The 9,813-nt window shown below is 30.5% G+C and overlaps 1 non-coding gene across 1 annotated transcript; it reads left to right on the top strand.

Annotated features, from left to right (window-relative positions):
* Nucleotides 1-3,008: 3,008 nt before the first annotated feature.
* On the top strand, nt 3,009-3,114 carry LOC145123050 (small nucleolar RNA R71). The gene has a single exon (XR_013714930.1). It is a non-coding gene; the product is annotated as a small nucleolar RNA R71 (small nucleolar RNA).
* Nucleotides 3,115-9,813: the final 6,699 nt, after the last annotated feature.

Here is a 9,813-nt window from a genome sequence, read left to right on the forward strand (position 1 = left end):
ATTCATAACAATTTTAATTCACTACTTACTTCCAAACGTATGAGCGATTGTGGAATTTCAAATAATCAACATTACTTAGGAAGTAAAACATAAAAAGTGAAACAAATAAATAAATAATTGAAGAAGACAGTAACCATACTCATAAATAATTTTCTATTATTCAATCACCAAAATCAATTACATTGATTTTTGTTACAAAGTTTCAAACTATCAACTAACTACTAAAACTAATATCATCTATTTGGCCAATGCTCCTAGCATGCTGGTTGTGCCTGACCCTGCTCAGAGCCTTTGTAAAAGGATATGCAGGATTGTCTTCTGATGATACTCGTTTCACTATGAGATGCTCGTCTTCAACCCTATGTATAATGTGATGGTACTTTATGTCGATGTGTTTGGACCTACCATGATCCTTCATTTTTTTGGCTAAAGCAACCACACCTTCATTATCACTTAAAAGTTCCATTGGCTCTTGAATGGTCGGGACTACTCCGAGATCTCCGATAAAATTCTTCAACCAAGTCGTTTCCTTCAATATCTCACTCGTTGCGATGTACTCTGATCCACAAGTAGAAGCAACCATTGTTGACTGTTTGGAACTTTTCGATGTCACCTATAGGCAGTACCTACTACATAGCTTTAAATTTATAATCTAATAAGTAACTTAACTAATTTATGCACCTATAGGCAGTGTACCTAGTCAGTTTATAGAATAGCTTAGGTAAGTCGGGTGTCGAACACATGGAATGAAATTTAATTAATAAAATAACTACTTTTAACTAAACTAAGAAAACAAACTTAAAGTATGCTTTTTACTGATTTTACAAGTTCATAAGAACTTAATTCAAACTATTATCAAATTAACAACTAAGCAAACAAATAAAACGAATTTACTTTAAGAATTAAAGTGGGGTTTTCACCTTCTCATATGGTTGATTTCTAGTGGATGCATTATATTGATTACCAATTCATTAACTAGTTATTATGATCAAATACCTAGATATACCAACTTATGAATTACCATGCAATGATCAAGCACTGGTTAAACACAAAATCAATAATAAGCATAAATTGGACTATGAATGATAAATCTAATAGTTACTTTCTTATGATCAAGTTAAGCAACCAAGCACAAATTAAGATTAATTATGATCTCTAGCACAGTTAAAGTTACTAGATTTACTTATTTGATCTAAGATGAGATTACTTTTAGCTCTAATTATTTAGTGATCATAAATAATTAGGTAACAAATTTATGCAACTAGAATGATCATCTATCACACAGAACTTGATTATTAAGCAATATAAACTAGAACTAAAACATGTTAGGGTTTTAATTATCAAACACAAGTAAAATAAACATAAATCATCCATAAATCGAAATCAACACATAAGGATCGGGTTCATCTTCACCAAACAGAAGTAAAAGGTTTTTAGCCTCTCATAATAACAGAAAAACACACTAAATCACTGCAATTTAGACTAGATGGTCTTCCCAAGATTATGGGAAGTTCTTCATCTTCTTTCATGTACAAAACCACAAAGTCAACGAGAAAAATAAATTTTCTAACTTTCACCAATAAATCTTCAATGATCCCTAGTCACCTAGTGGATGAGTGATTGAGTGATCCGCCATTTGTAGTGTCATCCTCATGTTTTGTAGCCTTGCTACGTTGAGCTTCTCATAAAAAGAGTATGACATAAGATTGATGTTATCCCCCGAATCGGCTAAAGCATTTATTGAAGTGGAATTGTCAAATTCACAAGGCAAAGTTAACCAACATGGATCTCCCATCTTAATTGGCAACCCGTCAATGATTGCAGCTTAACATAACTCATTAAGAATGATGGTGGATGATTTTTCCAACTCTTTTCGGTTAGTTATCACATATTTAGAAAACTTAGGAAGCTTAGCCATCGATTTGAGGAATGGAGCGTTGATCGAGAGAGATAGTACGTGTTCCATGAACTTCTTTTATTCCGACTCCAGATTATGGTTAAGGGATCGAGATGGGAATGCTAAGGGAGGCTGGTACAATTTTAAAAATGAAGAATTTTTGTTTTCCAATGACCACGACGCGACAAGGGCACAATGTCGTGGGGACTGAACAAAACTTGATTCTGATTTTTCTTTGATCTTCTCTTCTTCCAAGTATGGACCAGGTTGTGTAGTAGCTGCATCATGGATCAATAATGGATCAGAATGAAACTCTTTTTCAGTGTACATAGCCATAACATGAGGTTGTTATTTTGGGTCGGGATTTCTAAGAGGTAACCTTTCGTTAACAAGTGTTGTTAATTTCCCAAGTTTACTCTCAATAGTTTTAATGGAAGCTTTATGATTTCTCATGGTAACATCAGTAGCATCATGTATTTTTTCAGAGGATTCAATAAACCTATTTAGCATTGACTCAAAGTCCATCTTCTTCTTAGGTGGTGGTTGTTCTTTTTGGTAGTAGCCTTGACCGGTTTGTCTATATTTTTCTTCTTTTTGCTTCTTGTAATCATCGTAAGTCAACCACTCCTTTAGTTTTATCCAATCTTTGTCATATTTGTCTCCACTTGAGTAACATACTTGAGCCTTTCGATTCCCATTTTCATCTTGATCACAATCCTTATATTTGTCTCTACTTGAGTAACATACTTGAGCCTTTCGATTCCCATTATCATATTGATCACAATCCTTGGTCAAATGAGGTCCGTTACAACTCTCACAACCCACATGTATGGCGTATATGGATTGATCCATCTTCGTCATTCTTCGATCTATATTCTCTAGTTTTGCTAATACTGCCGCTATGCTCTCGTTTTCACAGTCCTTACTTCCTTTGCTTCTAGTAGTATCATCATGAGAGTTGTGGTACTCCCACGAGTGTTTTGCGAACTCTTCAATTAAATCCTTTATCACCACCGGTTCCTTCTTTGGCATTGGTCCTTGAGAATTAAGAAGTTGCCTTGTGGTCATATTTACCCCATCGTAGAAAATAGAAACCTCTTGTTGAACATTTAAATCGTGTTGTGGGCAATGTCTTAACAATTTCTTGTATCTTGCCCAAGCTTCATATAAGGACTCCCTATTCTCTTGTTGGAAGTTAGCTATTTTTTCTTGAGTTTAGCTATCTTTTATGGAGGGATAAATTGTTCAATGAAGGCTTCACGAAGGTTGGTCCAAGGTTTAATTGTTCCCGGCTCAAGTGACTTCAACCATATTTTTGCATCCCGAGTAAATGTCACTGGAAGCATCTTGAGTAGTACCACATCTATTGAAACATTTGGCACATGGAAGTAGTTGGGTATGTCAAGTACCTCATCAATGTGCTTGAAAGAATCTTCATAGTCCTTGCCAGAAAATGGAATATATTTGAGCATCGAGAGCATATGTCCCTTGAGCTCAAATTTTGTTGCATTCAGAATTTCTGGTGGTACAAGCCTTGGTCCATTATCCTCAGGAATGCGCTTCTTGTAATCTTCCATAGTCATTCTGGTGATGTCCGCCATTTCTTCAACCTCTCTTTTTATGTCTTCCTCTGAATCACTTTCAGTTCCTAGTTCGTAATCGAAATTTTTCGCATTTGGAGTTCTTTCAAAGCTTTCAAATTTTTCGAATTGAAAGGTGATAGTTGACTCGTCAGTTATGGTACAGATAAGCTCTTAACACACCACTCGAACTGCATACTACATTGCAACGATAGGTAAAGTCTCGGCCTAATGAGTCTGAAAACTTTATCGTCCTTTCCTCTCGTCTTTCTCAAATTCTCTGAATTCTTCATATCATCTCATATAACTACAACTTCGATACAGTTGAAGTATTTATCGCCATCTTTGGTCCTTCTAGATCCGTAGACAATCACTGCTTCAATCTGGGGGCTTTTACAACTCAAGGAATCTTTTTAGTTCTTGTTGTATACGATTGTGCCAAACATCTTTTATCTCGCCAATTGAAAATGTAATTTACTCGTACAATACTCCTCCAAAGGTACTATTATTTTACCAAACATACTCTAAAAGTACGATACCACTCTATAGGTATGAAGTTACAATGTTAATTATCGTAATTCTTATCATATCCTTAAAAAGTTACATGCCAGTTCTAATACAATAATTAAAATTTTAGAATCATGCACACATAAAATTTCCTTTTTCTAAATCAAGGTCGGCATTAGGCCTTAAATTTCTTCAATTAACATCAATCTAGGTAGGCAACCTAAAGCATGTTATAACACATATCGTTTAGCACATATTAGCACATAAGACATTACTTCTAAAGTATGCTAGTGCACCTAATAGCAAGTAAGGTATACCACCTAAGGAATGCTATAAAATAACTTTATTACCACATTATATTAATTATGGAATTTACCCTAAAATATATTAGTGCTTGTGTCTTTATAACATTAATTTAGGTAGAAATTCTCTAGTCATTGCTCCCCCGCCTACCTAGTCATTGCCTATGTCACCATCCACCACCTCCGAGTTACCAAATTGTTGCCAACGCTCCGCCCCTCGCCTCTACCGGCCACCTCCTCCATCTCACTTTCACTCTCCATTCTGTGGTTACCCCATCATAACTCTCCTGTGAAATCGAAAACTGGTGACAACTTTGATTTTTGCTCTTGTTTCTAGGTCCACTCCCCCTTTTCCTCTTTGTATTTCTCTCTCTATCTATCTCCCCATCCATGTTCTCATGTAGGTTAATCATTTGTTGATGGTACCTAAGGAGTATTGAAAAACGAAAGTCAAAATCGTAAGGAATTAACGCTTCTCTAATTCGATTCCAAATTAGAAAAAAATAACAGTTACAATCATTGAATATGAAGATGATGACATAGGGTTGTGATATCTTGTCGATATGGGTTCGTGAAGATGCCAATGAACATGGGTGAAGATGTCAGTGATGTAGGGTTGCGTCTCTCAACTCTCTCCCTTTTTTGATGTGTGTGTCTCTCAATTTTAACTTTAAACAATCATTGAATATGAAGATGATGATGTAGGGTTGTGATATCTTGTCGAGATGGTTTCGTGAAGATGCCAATGAACATGGGTGAAGATGTCAATGATGTAGGGTTGCATCTCTCAAGTCTCGCCCTTTTTTGATGTGTGTGTCTCTCAATTTTAACTTCAAACAAACCGATAGAACCCACACCCCTTCTTCTTGATGAATCAATTGTAGGTCCAAGAAAAGAAAACCCAAGAACCGGTTCCCCCTTTTTGATTTGTTTTTTTTAGTTCAGTTGTTAAGTTTGATAAGAAATCATTTGAGTGATTTACTTTTAACTGGGTTCATTTTTGTGGTGTAAAAATGATCCATCAGTGATTCAACTCAATCAAAGCTTCTCATTGTCTAACAATTCCACTCAAAGAAATCTCCATGGGCAAAGGATTAAATGGTAATTTCGTTTCTGTTTAGTTTTTCTCCTCAAATTGTGTTGCTTCTTCATATGGATTACATGGTGATTATGTCAATCGATGTTGCTCTAAGTCTGGACATTACATGCACACAAGTATTTAGATGTTTAAAATCGTCAATATTGTGGTGTTCAAGTGTAGAACCTCATTAAATACGGGCAATATCTCTCAATAAGAAGGCTTTAGTTTACTTGTCAAGCCTAATACTTCGTGTGTTTGTGTCTTTTTTTTTTGTATCTTTTCGGGTTGTTATGTGTAAATAAACATATGTGTGATGTGTTCAATTAATGGTTTTAGGTTAAGTGACTTCATTATTTGATCATATATTTAAGACATAGTTGTATATTTTGTACAATAAACAATAAAATTGCATAAAGTTGTAAAACATTAAAATAAAAAATGATAAATAACAAAAAAAGTCATTTAGCTATATTACATTATCATATTTGATCCAAGGGTAAATAAGTCATTTTTAGAAAATTTAATAAGTCCAAAGTTATACTTAACAACAAAATGACCAACCACAAGGACCACAAGTGTTACCTAATGAAAGATATCTTAAGTTATTACTTTTTGCAAACCACAGAGACCATTTTTAAAATTTTGTCTATATATTTTATATTCACATATGAATATTACATCTCCCTTGTCGTGCACGTATGCTAGATCATTTTGCGACAATAAAAAAATACGTGGCCCATAATTATTCTTGCGTTTTCAGTTACATAATTAACCTAAGTCATATATATATATATATATATATATATATATATATATATATATATATATATATATATATATATATATATGAGAACGATCAATAGAAAATGTATAATTAGAGTTAATCGGTGATGTGGTTATAAAATCCAATCCGACCTTACTTTGTATTTTTCTCTAGATCCTTGCTAGAGGTTTCGATTATTTTATAATATGATGTTGTTCTAAAAAAAAGATTAATCGGTGAGTACCAATCATAAAAAACCACATGTCCATTTCTTTAAATTACAAAATCTGTCCTTATAATTTTGTTAAAATTATGTAAATGTCGTAATTTATTTATTTATTTGTTTATTATTAATCTTTAAAGAAAACTATTTATAAAAAGATGTTGGTCCCACCATTTGTTAAAAGTAACATTAGTCTTTAGAAAGTTAAAATTATGTAAATGTCATCATTTATTTATTTATTTGTTTATTATTAATCTCTAAAGAAAACTATTTATAAAATGATGTTGTTCCCACCATTTGTTAAAAGTAACATTAGTCTTTAGAAAATTCCAAAATCTGGGATTTGATATCTTGCATATGAAAAGGAGTTAAAATACATGGGAAAATTCCAATAACCGTTAAGTTTAAATATACGATTTACATATAAGAATCAATTAAGCAAAAATATTTATTAGTTGAGAATGTTTTTCAACGTTTAACTTTCACATTTAACATATTTATTACTTGACTAGGTGTGAGACTCATGTATTACATGAGTTTATTTAAAAAAAATTAAATATAAAATTTTAACAATTTGAAAAGTTTGAATTTATAAGAAAAATGAGAAATTTTTTGCATTATTAAAATTAATAAAACTTTAATGTATTGAATACATTACATATATAAACCCTTTCTAATAAATACCTTACATATTAAATGTGAAATTTTAATTTAATAAAATAAAAAATACAATAAAATGACAAGGGGAAAATAGAAAATTTAAAAATTTTAGAAAATACCATATGTCCAAATGAAGGAGAAGAGGACATGTGACAAAAAACCTTCATTTATTAGAGTAGATTAGAATGTTTTTCAATGTTTAACTTTCATATTTAACACTTATTATCTTAAAAGTTAACGTTATTAATTAAAGACTGTTTCAAATTCAATGTTTAACTTTATGCATTTTTTTTCTTTTGATTTGAATTAAATTTCAAATATATATTCTACATGTATTAGCATTCTATATTCAAATAATTTTGACGAAAGTGAACCTAGAAAATGGTGATGTGAAGTTATAGGAGGACACGGAGATTTGATTAAGTTTAAGATTTGTTTAATCCCGTCATTTTAAGGATTAAATGTGTAATTTCAACGGAACCATGAGGTCAATTTTGTAATTCACAAAGAAATGCACATGTGTTCTTTAATTATTGGTAGTTAACATTTAACCCTAATTATGCATTTTACATTGATTCTACTTTTATATATATATATATATATATATATATATATATATATATATATATATATATATATATATATGGTGAGGTTCAAATATAGATGTACATCTATTGGCGAACGTGTATACAATGCTATTCCGTTAAAATGACTACAAAAAATATGTTGTTTAATATTGTAAATATGTTTAACCTCATATATTGTTGTCAGAATGTGCTATTGATAATCGTATTCTGTATGAATGAAAATGAGTGAAAAATGATACATGAGAACAAAAATGAATAATAATTAATGAGAACGTTATAATGACGATAGTTGTGTGAAGTTGAACATATTCACATTATCAAACAACATATTCTTTTAATTATTCTCATATAATTTCACTATCCACATACGTCCGCACAATAAATGTTATCCATATTTTAACAAAGATATGGATAAACGAAATTGTAAAGTGTCTTTTTTAAATGGACCAAAGATGTGGATGCATCTTTGATGTTCAAAAGTTTGACTAAAAATATGAATCTACCAAACCAGAGGGATTAAAACTATAATTTACTCAAAAAAAAATATCTTTTGCAAGTCTGAGTCAACATAATGTTAGTTATGTGTTAACTTAAAAATGGCCCAAAAACATTATACCACATGGACGATGTCCTTTCATCGGACGTAAAAAAGGTGTTTATCGTACAAATTTTAGGCAATCGTTTTCATAACTAATGGATCAAAATTGATTGATAATTAATATTTATTATGGTTACAGTAATATATATATATATATATATATATATATATATATATATATATATATATATATATATATATATATATATATATATATACACACACACACAGAGAGAGATGCAAGTTGTTTTGAAAACTTAAACATTTATACGGATTTGAGAATTACTAATTCAAACATCAATTTTCAAAATAAAAAACATAAATATTAATAAAATGTAGCGTCTAAACAATATCTAGACTCAAAAAAGTTTTGACGATTTTTTTTGTATTTTTCGAAAAATGTTTAAATACATTGACTGCTGATACATGCATGCATATTTGTATCCGCAATCATATGACTCTTGATATATATATATATATATTTATATATATATATATATATATATATATATATATATATATATATATATATATAGAGAGAGAGAGAGAGAGAGAGAGAGAGAGAGAGAGAGAGAGAGAGAGAGATTCAAATGTGAATTGACATCTATTGTGCAGGTGTATGGACAGTGCTATTATGTGAAAATGACAAATAAAATAAATTGTTTGATAATATGAATACATTTAATATTACATAACTATTGTCATTATCACACATTATCACTAATTAAATCATCTATAAGGTTATTATAGACTTTTTGTTATTATTCTCATTCTGTTAGAATGTTGTCAGAATATTTATTGAGTCGTATTCTGTCAGAATGAAAATGAGTGAAAAACGATGTGTAATAACAAAAATGAATAACAATTAGTGATAATGTATGAAAATGACGTTATTTTTGTAAGATTGAACGTATTCGCATAAGTAACTACTTATTATATTTGTAAATTTTCATAGAATAGTATTATCCACACGTCCGTACAATAGTTGTCCATCCACATTTTATATATATATATATATATATATATATATATATATATATATATATATATATATATATATATATATATATATATATATATATATATATCGAAACCATGCATAAATTGTGTGGAGATAACTATGAACACATCTCAAAGTGTTATCCGCCACTCACTCTTTCCCTAAACTAAAGTAATTAGTGGTTTGAGCTTGATGATAATAGTTGGACGTGAGAGCACAAATAACAACTTGAATGTTAACATGATCGTTTAGCCGACTTCTTTCTAATGCAGAATTACAATTTGGTTGATATATATATATATATATATATATATATATATATATATATATATATATATATATATATATATATATATATATATATATATATATATATATACACCAAAGCAAGGGCGGAGCCACCCTAGGACCAGGGTAGATCCAGACCCCTCCTCAATTATTATTATTATTATTATTTTTTAGTAAGTTATTTCACAAATTATGTTTACTTCAGTTGGCATATTATTATTATTATTTTTTAGTAAGTTATTTCACAAATTATGTTTACTTCAGTTGGCAAGCTGCTTTATCTCTTTTCCAAACCATTGCAAATTCCATTCTATCACGTTTTTTTAA

The sequence above is a fragment of the Lactuca virosa genome, chromosome 6 (genome assembly GCF_052849685.1).
Source record: "Lactuca virosa cultivar CGN04683 chromosome 6, Lactuca_virosa_CGN04683_v6, whole genome shotgun sequence".
Lineage (NCBI taxonomy): Eukaryota > Viridiplantae > Streptophyta > Magnoliopsida > Asterales > Asteraceae > Lactuca > Lactuca virosa.